The sequence below is a fragment of the Acartia tonsa genome, chromosome 11 (assembly GCF_053477335.1).
Source record: "Acartia tonsa isolate MP-2025a chromosome 11, ASM5347733v1, whole genome shotgun sequence".
Classification (NCBI taxonomy): Eukaryota; Metazoa; Arthropoda; class Copepoda; order Calanoida; family Acartiidae; genus Acartia; species Acartia tonsa.
The window spans coordinates 36,322,362-36,336,875 of NC_137270.1; positions in this window are offsets into that span (position 1 = coordinate 36,322,362).

Here is a 14,514-nt window from a genome sequence, read left to right on the forward strand (position 1 = left end):
GGGGGGGGGGTGTAGTGTGGTGTTACAATTTTACTTACCACCCAGAAAAGTGCGTCCCTCGCACCCCAAAAAAAGCTTGGACTTGGTCTAATTTATGACAAAGTTGTCCATTTTAAAATGCTCTTATTGTACTACTACTCACTGTTAACGCTTAAACTGACTAAATTTTTGTCCATTTATTTTCAAAATCTTGCCGGATGCATGTATATTCACTATTCAGACAACCTTTGTTCTAGATTGGTATAATAAAAAGTAAAAATATATAGTAAGAATTGACAGCAGCACGGCTTAGAGAAAGAATTAGCAATTTTATATCAGCGTTTTTAAGGGGCAAGTCATCGTATGATAAATTAATTCACATTCTCTCAATTCCCACAAACAAAATTTTCCATATTGTAGATATTTTCGGAGAAAAGATTTAACACTGACATGTACTACAACTTAAGATTCAATTTAAGTTCCCAATTTAAGCTTAAGCTATCGAATGATATTTAAATAAATAAAATCAGCCCCTGCCTTGATTCAGCAAACCATCTTATGCCCTTCTCAACAAAAATAGCCGAGAAATTTGAGTTCAGCTGCCGAGCCCGAAAAAATAGTGCACCAAAAAAAGTTAGGCACTTGTGCAAAAGTCTCCAAAAATGTTTCTTATCTTTTTATTACTTTGCTGATATTTAAAAAGTTTTATTACCAATGAATATTAATGTGTGTGTGTGTGTGCTCGCGTGAGTGAGTGTGTGTGTGTATCATTCTATTGATAGAAAATCGGAGTAAAATACGAAGAATCTGGAAAAAAAATCATTAATATTTTCCATCTTTACACTTTAGCTGACTGTCTTTAATTGCAGATCAGATAAAAGTAGTAGGTTTTTTTGGTGGTACCTAATATTTACTACCAGCGGCTACGCCCCCTAGAGGCCTCTAGTGGCACTTTAAATGTTTTTTTTTTATTTCAAAAATATAACTTGAGAATGATTTCTATGTTGCGTTCAAGTCTCCACGCAAAATTTTTTTTTGATTTTTTTTGTGATTTCTCTTGTGAGGGTGGTCGTACCCTCCTTCAAAATAGTTATAAACCTTCCCAGTACCCTGTTAAGGAGAACCCGATCGGTTAGCGAGATCCTTCGGTACAGACACACAGAAAAACACACATCCTGTTACTTTATTATAAAGATATCAATTATGTTCTCCAAATTAGAGAAGCTTCACATTGGTTAATTGATGGTTTTAAGCAATTTTATTTTCATATTTAAGTCGTCGAATGGTTTTAGGCATTTTTTTGTGTTTCCTAAGCTACCCCTAGATGCCTGGGGCGCAGCTGCTAATTTTTAAAAAATCATGTCCACATTTCAGCCTACATAGAATGTCAACGGTTTTAACGTTTGCCCAAGCCTAAGGATAGAGGAACAAAAACATTTTAGCTACTAAAATAACTATTCAATGGATATAGAAATACATGGATGAAATTGAAAAATTTGCCGTCAATTTATTTTGCTAATATAGATATCATTTATTGGTCAGTTCGTTCATACATTATGTGGGGATAGAGGAGCGGATGAGGAATATCGTTATTTAAGCCAGCTGTAAGAATCACTTTTTTTAGAGTACATGAAAATCTGGTGCAACATCCATGTAATAATAAATCGATTTATAATATTCTTTAAATTTAAGCAGTTTGATTACAACAAAGCATTTGATGGTGCTATTTATAAAATCCTTAATATTAAACATTAAAGCAAAAAGGAGGGACAGGACTATATAGATCCTCAGAGGTCAATAGGGTCAAATCCACCAACGTTTCAAAAAGTATTGATGTAAAATATAAGCCGCAAACTTTCCCACAAAAGAAATTAACGGGTGCCGAACGTGGATTATAATTACATTATGTATTTTTAAAAGCTTTTGAATATTATATGACTATCGGGACTATTCTAACTTAAACGGTTTAGGAAATATTATCCAAAGAAAATCTTTATTTTCGTGCAAAAAAATCTATTAATTTTAAAGAAATAAAAACAAAGTCACGCCCCCTTAAAATTAAAGGGGATATGACAAAAAAATTAATATTTCATTTCAAAATGCTTTGACATATATCTATTTGTTTACATTTTGAGCATTTTATATACTATTATTATACAATTTACAGTTAGGGAGTTGAATCCATTTTTTTAGAAGCAGAAATATAATCTATGATTATGGTTTGGACCCCTTAAAACTGTAATCTACCCTTACACTTTCCCCTCTCTTGGTAAAGATATCTTCAACGCCGATACGATTTTTGAAATATAAGATTTCACTTTTGTCTCTCTTGTTGAAGATATCTTTACCAAGAGAGGCAAAAGTGGAATCTTAAATTTCAAAAATCGTATCGGCGTTGAAGATATCTTCACCAAGAGAGGGGAAAGTGGAATCTAACATTTTAAAAATCGTATCGGCGTTGAAGATATCTTCACCAAGAGAAGGGAAAGTAGAATCTTACATTTCAAAAATCGTATCGGCGTTGAAGATATCTTCACCAAGAGAGGGGAAAGTGGAAAGGTAGATTACAGTTTTAGAGGGTCCAAACCATAATCATAGATTATATTTCTGCTTCTATAAAAATGGATTCAACTCCCTAACTGATTTATCCCCAATTAAAAACTGGTCAAGTTATTGTTATTGACTATAATTTTTCAGTCAGAAGAAAAATAATTCTTCTTGATATAAAATATCCTGCACCAAAGTTAAATAGAAAGCCAAGAAGGAAGGGGACATTGGCTGTTTATAACACTATTCCCCAAAGTTTTTAATTAACGTTTTCTTATTCGTTGGCAAAACAATTTTGGGAACTTTTATTGGATTTTAATTTGTTGGTTCATTAAAATGAGTGTTCCAACGTTTCAACCACTAATTGTAATCAACAGAAGGGGTAATTTTGTTTATCATCATTGAGGATTAATTTACCGGCCATTGTCTTATCCCTTTAGATCCCTGAGGAAAGTGCAGTTGGGTAGTCTGGTAAAAACTTTTAAATGTCATAATTTTACAGTTTAGATAATATTAGAATTCAAGTCTAGAACAATGGATATAGAATATATGTGGATATTATGACCGGAGAAAAAATGGTCGTCTATTTAGGTTGCTAACATGGACATCATTTATGGTGAGTTCGTTTATCCAGAAGGAGGGAATGGGGTAAAGGGGATGGATTGTTTTTTTAGCCAGCTACAAGTTTCAAGTTAAGGTATATCCATATTTATTACCCTATCCTATAAAGTAGTAAGTTTTCTGTTTGTTTGTCTGTTAAGATATCGGTAACTACTTAATGGATCATTTATCCCTTTAGAAGGTTCATTTAGGTAGAAGGATGGTTTTTGCATTTATTTTTTAATTTAGATCTTAGGATGGTTTTAAGCTACTTTTTTGCCACCTCAGACCCTTAACAAATACAAATACCCTAGATGCTAAGGGCGCAGCTAATTATATTTTAGCTTCAGAGTTTAAAGATATAATTAAAGTTTAAAACTTTTTTTCTTGCAAAGAAATTATTAAAATGAAATTGGACTTTAAGAATGTAAGAAGTCACTTTTATACTCTCTCTCCCAGCATAAAAGGTTTAAAATGCAGTTTATATTTAACTTCTTTTTTTCGAAACTATTTACTTCGTTTTGGGTTTGTCTGTAAGTCGTTAACGGATAGCTCTAATTGAAAAATTTATGAGTATTTTTATTTATTAAGCGTAGCAATCAAAAATATGTACATCCAACGGCAAGACGTCCAAGGGGAGTGTGAAAAGGGGTGTTTACCTCCTCAACCTTTAAAATCACTCATTTTACCACCCTTAAAAGTAATAAAAATCAAATTAGTTTATTCACATCAAACCTTTAGACCCCCATTTCACCACCTCAAAAAAGCTTAGACGTTCTTGAGTACGCGCATTAGATTTTTTTGTTGTTAAGTCATGTTAATAAAAAACCTTTAATATAAGAGCTGTTACTCTATAACTGTTGAAATTCGGATGTCCTTCAGCTTATTTTGTAAGCTCTGTTTTATGGACGTATTCAACTATCATCCTTGTTATATAAAAGCTTAAACCTTGAGTGTATAAAGAAGCAAAAATATAAACTTCCTTTATTCAGAGAAAAAGGGATTAGGAAATTAGCCAAGAAAACAAGGCGGAAAAAAATAAAATCTTGATTGGTAAGTTCATATTATCATAGTCAAAATTTTGACCCCTTAATTGTAATCTACAGTAGGGGTAAATTTGTTTATTAACATTAACTTCAATTCATTGCCTTGTCCTAAGATCATAAATAAGCCATCAGCAATAAAATGTCAGTTATGTGTTGAGTTCAAGTCTTAGCGTCTGGGAGTTCATTAAAGAAAATACAAATATTTTAACCTACTGTTGCTATGTCAGAAGAGTGACACATAAATAGTATGGGAAATGTGATTTCCATTAATATTATACTTCTTATACTATTTTTAAGAATTTTAAGCAACGGTTTACTAATACATTGTTTATGGCTGACGACAGAAAAAAGAAATATTTTGTTGTTAATTATTTTTTCTAGTTAAAGCTTCAACGAACATTCAGATAGGTACTATATTTATGTAATAGTAAATTTGACCCTTGTAAAAGAAGGGTAGGGATTGGAATTTAACCTTAATTAAAAAATAAGGTGGCATAAAGACTCAAAGAGCTATACTAAAATGCAGGTTATCATTGACACGCTACTTATAGACATAATTGTCCTAGGTATAGTACAACTTACTTATCCCTTTATTAAAGCACCTAAACAAGTTTACAACTTGATTTCCCAAATAAAAAGGTAAAAAATAGTGCATTTAATTTTCAGATAACATCAAAAACAAACAAATGTTATGGAACAGGGATAAGTTTAGTAAAAACAAGTGATTTATATCAGAGAGAGGGGACAATGGACTAACTATACTAATCCCCCAACTTTTAAAATGACGTTATCTTATTCGTTAGCTCAGCAATTTTAGGTACTGTTGTGAATTTTGATTGATTGATTCATGAAGTTGAGTGTTTAAACGTTTCAACAACTAATTTCAATCTTCAGAAGAGGTAATTTTGTGTATCATCATTAAGGATGAACATCAATTTATCGGCCATTAGGATCCTTGGATAAGTTTAATGAAAACAAGTAGATTTATAGAGAAGATGCTCATAGGTTTATCATCACAAAAAATCAGCTTGATATCTAGGGCGGAAAAAATAAAATTTCTCCTAAAAGCGGTTCCAGGACAAACGCAGGAGTCCCAAACGTCGGAGTGGACAAACGCAGGAGTGTTAAAATATTAATTTGATGATTAAGTATTTTATACAGATTAGGTTAGGTTAAGATATGAATATACAAATAAAGCCCCCACAGGGGTTTGGCATTTAAAAAACCCAAAATATAGTCTAAAATAGGTCAGGTTAATTAGGTTTTGGACTCCTCCGTTTGTCCTAGGACCCTTAAAACATCTAATGTCCGTCAGAGCATTACCGAGATACCGATGACCTAAGTAACTCTAATTACTGGTTGCTTATTGGTAATGGAAATCTTCATAAAAGCAATTAAGCCATCTAACTTGTATAGCAGCCATTAAATTCAAGGTTTCTCATTCCGTATTTCAAGTGGTAAGGACGGAAATAGCCTTTAACCTTTTTAACACTTTATGAATAAAATAATATTAGCTACTTTAATGGTTACTTTATATAATAGGACAGAATACGTCTTTATATTGCAACAAGGGAAAATTTGTCGTCAATTTAGGTTGCTAATATGGACCTCTATTATTGGCCATTTTCCAGTAGGTAGGGAGGGTATGGGGAAAAGGAGGCGGATGAAGTAATATTATTTTATTATATTATTAGCAAAGTATCTCCATATTAATGCTCTAAAAATGTAATTATATCTTTAAAAATTATCCTATATGTAATTAATGTTTCCTCACGTTACATACAATTTTGTTTTAACTGAAAAATTAATGGTTTGCTTTAAAAGTTTTCACACTCTACAAGGGTTTAGAATCGTTTGTCATATCGTCTAATTTTAGTGCTTTGCTTTTATGGATGTTGTCATTTTATGCTCCATAGGTAAATTTGCAGAATAAAAGATTATATCTCATAAAAGTCTTCTTATTTTAAGTGTTCCATACTTTAAGTTAAGACTATTCAAGTCAAATGTTTTCTCTGTTCTGCTGTATAGGGCCGCAACATGGTTTTTAAACACAACAGTGGCTTTCAGGCTGCAGACATATGCAAAAATAAGTTGGGTCAAAAAAGATCACAAATGATGAGCTTTCAGAGCGCAGTGATATGTCAGACAACAAAACAGAGAACATGGAAATAGGCACACTCTAAGGTAAAGGCAAGATGATTTAAAATTTGACGTGGAATTCCCAAGGAAAGAGAAAACCAGATAGACCAAAATGGAGAACCATTGTGCGTGGTCACGTTCTAAGAAGGAATATTGAAGATGATGATGTTTAATGAAGAAAGGGAAGGGAAAGAACACTTTGCAAACAAGATTACTGAACAATATGAAGAAAAAAACCTAAACAAGAGTGATTGCGCAACAATTTATCAATGTTTGGCACCTATGACATTATATAATCTTGACTGTTAACAACAAATATGATAACATACATCAGTGCAAAAGTCATGAAATAAAACTTTGGTTTAAACCAGTACAAATCTTTCTTAGCTTACTTAAAAAGACTTAGATTAGTGTCTTGATAAGCTTATAAAGGAAAGTTAGAAAAGCAATAAAAATAAGAATTCACAATGTTACTTTTATTTTATTTTTTTATATTTTTCACCTTACCTTTTTTTCTGCAGAAGATTTTCTATTTTTTCCCTTTCATTTTTGGTTTTCTGTGCAATTTATTCACTTGATCCTTCATTTACAGATATAATGTTAAGTGTCCTTTTAATACATGAATCTGTTGGTGTAAGCACTACACACACACACACACAACAATTTATTCCGTTTGTAAATATTATCTCAACTAAATTTTCTCAAGAGGAAACATATTCCAACCAAATTTGTAAACTTGGTGTGAGTATGTTTACCCAGCAAATACTGTACACTGTACACCTCCTTGGCTGGTTTCTTGGTCTATTTGCCACTGCAAATTTACAGCAGAGTACCAGCTAATCCTAGACTCAAATCCTTCTGTAATAGTGAAACATTTTATAACTTTAGAATCTACCTGTTCCCTACAACACACACAATATGAAAACTGGATTTATTGCATATACATCCTTGATCCATGAGGGCTAAGAGTAACTGCTGTAAGGTCAGACATGATCACTTTAGCTTGAGAAATTTATTCTGGCAAAATAATCCCATACATCTATTACCTTATATGGCCAAAGTGATGTTTGCAACAAAAACCTCCCGGCAATCTGTGTTTAATTGATGGAATTTGATTCTCTTTTTGTAAAAATATTTATAAGATTAGATAAAGCCATAAAAAAAACATGGAATCCCTTTTTTATGCTTGACCTTTTACTAGAATGAATAGCAATATAATAATTCAGGTAATCCATCAAATTTTAATAATTTTTGTCATGCATCTTGTATCGAATGGTCAAGAAATAAATACTCATAATATGGAATGACATACAGCATATGTCTGACAACCATAGTTACTTTTTAGCAGGGTTTCGGATCCGCATTGATTTTTTGCGGATCCCGATCCTCAAAATTTGGTCAGTGCGGATCCGGATCCGGTTCCAGATCCTTGACAATAAAAATAAAATCACCAAACCTTTCAAAAAATATTTATTCTTTAATTTGAAGTCAAAAATACTTTTAAAGATTGGCTCTCATCAAGAGAATGTCTGAGATTGTATATAAATTTAGGTAGATTTTTCCATTTTTTCCGGATCCTTGGACTCAAAAAAATGCGGATCCTTGCGGATCCGGATCTGGATCTGAAACCCTGCTTTTTAGACTAGATAAATAAGTTATCATGAATCATAGAAATCATTTAGAGAAAATGAAACATTTACTATCATAATAGCTAAACCATAGAACTTTAATCAGATAGAATTTTCATATTTGTTTCACACAGTATATTTTTAACGACTGCTCTAAAAGCACAATCTTACAGGAAGTCCTCAAACCTTGCTCAACTTATAGGTTTACCAATCAGAATAATATGATCTTTATACATGTACTTTAACATTACCATTTGATATATCTTTATTTTGTCATCTAGGTAAATTTCTTTAGAGAACAAAACAATCTTATCATAGTAATTGCGCAGTTTGTTTTGCAAAAATATTACACAATTTATACCTAAGAAGTTTATTTTGCTCAGAAACAACATTTTTTTGCAGGAAAATAAAATTGATAAAAATAAGAAAAGTTATGAAATATTTGAGCTTTTTAATAAACAAAATAGTTTGCAAACTTTCTTTTCATGAAAAAATTTGAACCTTGATAAAGTTTGTGTCATGCATAAGTTTGTTAATTTAATTACTAAAGTTGAACTGTACTGCATCTCTACATAACTTATATTAATCACTAAGTTAGAAGCAGAGATAAGCATAGAAGTGTTGGTTGAATCAAGTTTGTAAACCTAGTCAAAATTATAAAATATTTGTGTACGTAATATGCATTTGTATGATCATGGTATTTCACTTTGTTTTTTTTCTTTATTTCTTGGCATTTTCTTATTTTTGTTTGAACTCTTAAGAGTAATCACAAAGCAAAATAAATAGTAAAAAATTCTGACAAAAATGCAATTATTAACTTAAAATTCTACCTGTCCTCATGAGGTCAAAAATGTACGAACTCTAACTTTAAAAATATTAAAATGTCTTGTATCTTGTTCTGTTCAAGCTGATATATGACATGTATTGGCCATTTAATGTATCTCCTAACTAAGGAATTATTTTCAATTAACCTTAAGATTGCATAGTATTAAAATGGTTGCCTCATCCTCTGTATTCTTTTTTTATCCCCCTTTTAATGAGTTTGACATAAAATAAATAGTACAATTTTTTACTTATCTTCGAATATAATGCAGCAAGAAACTAAATCTATCAGTACTATAACTAGCAACTACTAACATCAAATAGTAAAATGTTTAAGTGTTGTTTAGATTGCAGTTGACTGCTTATTGTTGGAATATGAGAATGTTTTGGCATTGTAGCAGGCATAATGCATTGACATGCAAAATTGCAGCTAGAAGTCAAGGATCATGAATTAAGAGTGGTAGACTCTCTACGCTAGTTCCAATTTTGTGGCAAACAAATAAAATATCAAGATTTAATTGACTTACACAATTTAAAGACCACAAAATTTTTTTTACATATATTTGACCTTAGCCTATTAGGATCTTATAAAGTTACACACTATTTAGACAACCATCCAATCTATTGCATGACCTTTGTCTTGAAGTCCTTACTGTGCATGTTAATGAGTTTTGCCTGTTTTGGGCAAAAGCATACCCCTTACTCTAACTATTTATATAGCACTCCTAACATAGCAACAGTAGGAAACACTTTTAACTTTTTAGTTATGACACGGTGTTGGGCCAAGATTCGAACCTTTCATCCTCCCGACAACGAGCAGATACTCTATATGTTAGACCACAGTCGCGGGTCTTTTAATTTGACCTTACTTTCAGGTATTACTCTTTGAATATACAATATTGAATGTTAATCTTTCCTATTTTATTCTTCTCTCTCCCTTCGTTTCTCTACCATCCTCTTTTAACATGTTTTATTGAGATATTATAATTTAGATTGGTAAGGTTCTTCCAAGACACAATTGTCTGAAATTGAGAAAATAATCTCTGAAATAACTTAAGTTGTCACATTGTAGGTTTTGTTCCTAAATGTTAAATGAAAACTAAATATCTAGTAATATTTACTAAGGTTTTTTTACTTCATTAGGTGGGCTAAACTTTTTTGAGTTATTTAAGGAATTATAAAATAGATAGATACCTACTCTTTTTCACAATAAATCTTAATTGAAAATGTTTGATTTTAGTTTTAAAGAATTTCTCATGTTTCTTAACATAGCAAAACAGTTTTGTTCTTATTTCTGTTTTTTTTGTTGGCTAGTAAAGGTTTTGATTATATTTAGGGTTAGGTCCCACTAAGACGGAAATTCATCAGCGCTTAGAAATTGTGCTTTCCCTAAATAAAGGCTTTTGCAATAAGATTTTACTAGTCAGCAGAGGCTAGTCAAAGTATATTATGGTCATTTGAAACAATGAAAGTAAGATCTATCTCTAGCACTATTATTTTAAAAAAGAAATACAATTGTAAGCTAGCCTTTACATAGCTAACTTTATTCATTTGTCACCAATCACTATTAAAAAGCTTTCTATACTAGCCTAGGTGTAAGGGCATCTGTAGACTTACATAGATATAAAGGTAGATTCAAATACAAATCTAAATATTTATTTGCGACACAACAAGCTGTTACATTAGAAAAAAAGAAAGATATATTACACTATTGTTACCAAGCAGTGCGGCGTAACGTAACAGCCATACGTTACGCCCAACGCGACATTTTAGTAACATTACAGAATTTTCAAATATAAATATACGATTAGACCTATTCTCTATGATGAACTATAGAATTATTTTTATTTAGTGTAGATGAAGGAGTTAAGAAACTATAACTCCCTATCTGTCCATTGCAGGGGCTGCTATTCAGCCAGTTAATTCCATTTGAAATTGCCGAAAATTGAATATTTTGTTGGTGTAGAGTTGGCGTAAAACTTGCTTTTTTATGTAACTGAAAAGAAGTGGGAAAGAAGGGGAGGGGGTTGTGGGGAAATTTTCACTTAGAACTGTTTGTCAGAATCATATTCCCTTTTCCCTGGTCCTCTGAAGTTAATAGAATTTGGCTCAGTGTACTTATTACAAAATTATTTGAGGTTACTACTCTAAAAAATCTCTTTTGTATTCTTACTCCTTCCTTTCGTAAACTTTGGGCCCTGGGGCTAGAAATTGAAATATTATTCTGTATTGGCCGGGGTAGTCCATCCATAATATTCATCTATTTGTCCATCTATCTGTCTATCCATATGCTGTAATATCAATGTTATATGAATATTAATCCATCTGTTTTGTAATATCAATGTTTAGTCATAACAAGGATGACAACATGCAAAATAAGCGAAACAAAAAAATATTATGGATAAAATTACAGACAAAGTAATGTTAAGAGAAGATGTACAGAGGTCGTAGATTAAGAATTAAATCACAATGGACAAAAAAAACATGAAGATTATTAAAGTCCCTCAACTATGACGTCATACGATAGAATAGCCAATGAGAGGCCAGTATATACTGTAATTGACAAATGATAAGATTTATGCTGGCCTATCATTGGTTATTTAATCGTATGTTGTCAAAATCTGTTCAGGAACTTTAATCATCTTCAAAAAACATGTTTATGTTTAAAGACCGTCGGACCAAGTAAATTACATAATGGATGCTCATTGGTTTAGAAAATCTTCACAAAAAATATCAGCCGTCTAAATTGAATAGCTGCAGAGGAAAACACAGTTCTCCAAGGCGTTGCGGAATGACTGGCTGACGGATAGACATAAAATAAGACAATGTGAATTATTGAGTAGCTTTGCTACTATATAGACTTCTATCAAAATTATTTAAATCAGTGAACCTTAAGAAAATAATGTTTAAGATTAAAATCGTAGGCAACACTTGTTAGGCTCAAATTAATTTACTTGCTTATGTTTAAAGCACTATAACATCTAAGAGATACCTAATAAAAATTAACTGTCATTACCGAAGGATCTTGCTAACCCCTGGAAAGTGTATAACTATCTGGGGGAGGGTACCACCATCCTTCCAAGAAAAATCATCATTAGAAAAAATGAGTTTTTAAAACTTTCTATTTTAAAACTAAATATTAAATCCCCCACCATCTCAAGCGCCCTTTTATTGTAATAGGCCCTAATGACTACATATATTGATTTTTATAAAACTAAAGATATCCAGGAGCCTGTTAAATCATTTTATCTTTAGTGAAATGGATTTCTTGGAAGAAATTAATGAACTACACAAACACAGATTCATCCAGTGGCAGGGGGAATTATCCTCAAAATAAAACAAATTAGTAACTTATATTAATTATGTGTGAAAGAAAGCGTTCTAGATTAATTATACTTATTTCCAGAATAGCTTCGAAACCGATTAATATCCGCTGGATTAGAATTGGTTCTTAGCCATATTGAAAAATCATATATAGCAACATATTAGAGACAATTTCCCACGTATTATGTAAAAACCATAAAATTGATTCCAGTTTTGTTAGGCCAGGCCTTCGGATCTTCAGTTCTCCATTTTTTTCCATTGTATCTTTTTTTAACATCTGATAATCTTCTGTTTTTAATCACAAAGAGTAAAAAATGGTTCAAAGCTTTGAATTAAAAAGTTTTTTAGAATAAAAATCCTCTTGTGGTAATACGACAACCAGACGGACAGGCAGTTTACAGAGTTGCTACGCTGTGACTTATCATAACAAACCCACTGCACTAATCTTATTATATCACCATCTATCTCATGACCGATGTTGACCCCGTTATCTAGCGGTCAAACTGGCCTGCCTAAATGTGGGGAGGGACTCAAACATGCAGCTATCACGCGCCCCTCACGCGATTATACAACCGGGAGGCGCTGCCTCCCCTTTTACCACCGCTGCCCCCACAGCCTGTCTACCACCGGGAGCTAAGCCCTAGCGTCCCACACCCCCTTCAAACCTAACCATTGTTATAATCTGTTGTATATATATAGTAAACATTGCTTGTAAATATTATTCAGTTAAATATATAATTTCTGTATGACTAAATCCTGCTAGTTTGTTTTGGTAGAATAATTCAAGGCTAGGGCTCGTTGAACTCGAACTCGTTACCCTGTGAGCCGAGAACGCTCGGCTTACCATACTCTAACCATATGTGGTACAAACTCTGTTTTTGACAGGTAGACATAATTACAGGGAGAAAGGGATAAGACATTTTTAAATTTTTTAAAATAAAACTTTGGATGAATATTATAGTAAAATAGAGGAAGCACTAGCTATAAGTGACTATACCCATGGTGTGGGGACTATGTGCCGACTTCCAATTGTTTTTTGAAATCAGCTAAAAGCGTCAGAAATATAAACGTAGTCGAGTCGTTTCAAAAGAACAGAAAGCAATTTGCTAGCTGATGAAAAAGGTCCCCTCCACTAGGGCTAGTTAGTTATCTGGATCATATATTTTACTTATAAATTTATTGGTTATGTCAAACAAAAGTGTTTTAAGAAATCAAAATAAATCAAAAGAATTTAATTTTCATGGTACAACATAATGAAATTTATGATTTTATCTATAAATTAATTGATGAGTTCAATTTAAAGTATAACATTCTATCTTTCTATATTTTTATGCCATATCCATATATTTCTATATGATTTAATCTAAAAGCATGTCATTAAAATATATTCATGATAATAAAATAACTTGATTATAATCTATAATTTGTATACGTTTTATTTTTTTTTTTAATTTCTTACGTCGACCTCCTACTTTCAATTTTAGTTTTTTTTCTAGGGACGAATTATCTTAGGAAGGTGGGGGTACCATCTACATTAATAGCTATTAGCCTTTCCAGGACCTATAATTAGCTACACTGTAATGGAGGATCATATCGGTTCAGCGGTTAGTGGGATCCTTCAGAATAGATAAACAGACAGATACAGACATCTTGCAACTTTTATATGAGGATAATGTTATAGGATAACAAAAATTACAAAATCTATAAATATCAACACATTTCTGTCTACAACATTTTATGTCCACCAAAGAGTAATTTACAATTGAATGGAAAATGTGAATCCTTTTAGATTATGAAAATTTTGTATGATTTTTAGGTGTGTTTCTGTAAAAAAGCCGAAAAATAAAGTTTTTTCTTTTAAAATTCCATTCCATAATAATGTTACCAGCGGCTACGCCCCTAGGGGCACATGAGAAAGGGGGAGTTTAATCCCATAACCCATTTTTTATTTTAGATTTTTTTAAGTAAAAAAAATTTGGGGGGAGGGTGGGGTGACCTCCCCCACCCCAACTCCATTTTTTTTGGGAGGGAGGCAATTTCTTTCTAGGCGCGATTTCTCTTGGAGGGGGGTATAATCCAATAGTTTTAAACCTTTTCGGGACCTACCCTGTTAAGGAGAACCCGATCAGTTCAGCGGTTAGCGAGATTCTTCTGTACAGACAAACAAACATCCTTTTACTTTATTATAATGATTGATTCCCCAATATTGTAAATTGTCATACGTTATACGATTTTTCAATTTGACCGTTTATTTTAAGATTTTTTCATAGTTTTCTGACGTTTTTTACTTGGTTTATTTTAGGTAAGAGTGTTTCTGTTTCAATGTCTTCACGGATGTAGGATTAGATAATAGTTATTTCTCGTATTCATTCGAATCCGGTGGATGTGAACCGGTTCTCATCCATACGAAAAAACTATGTCGAGCATCG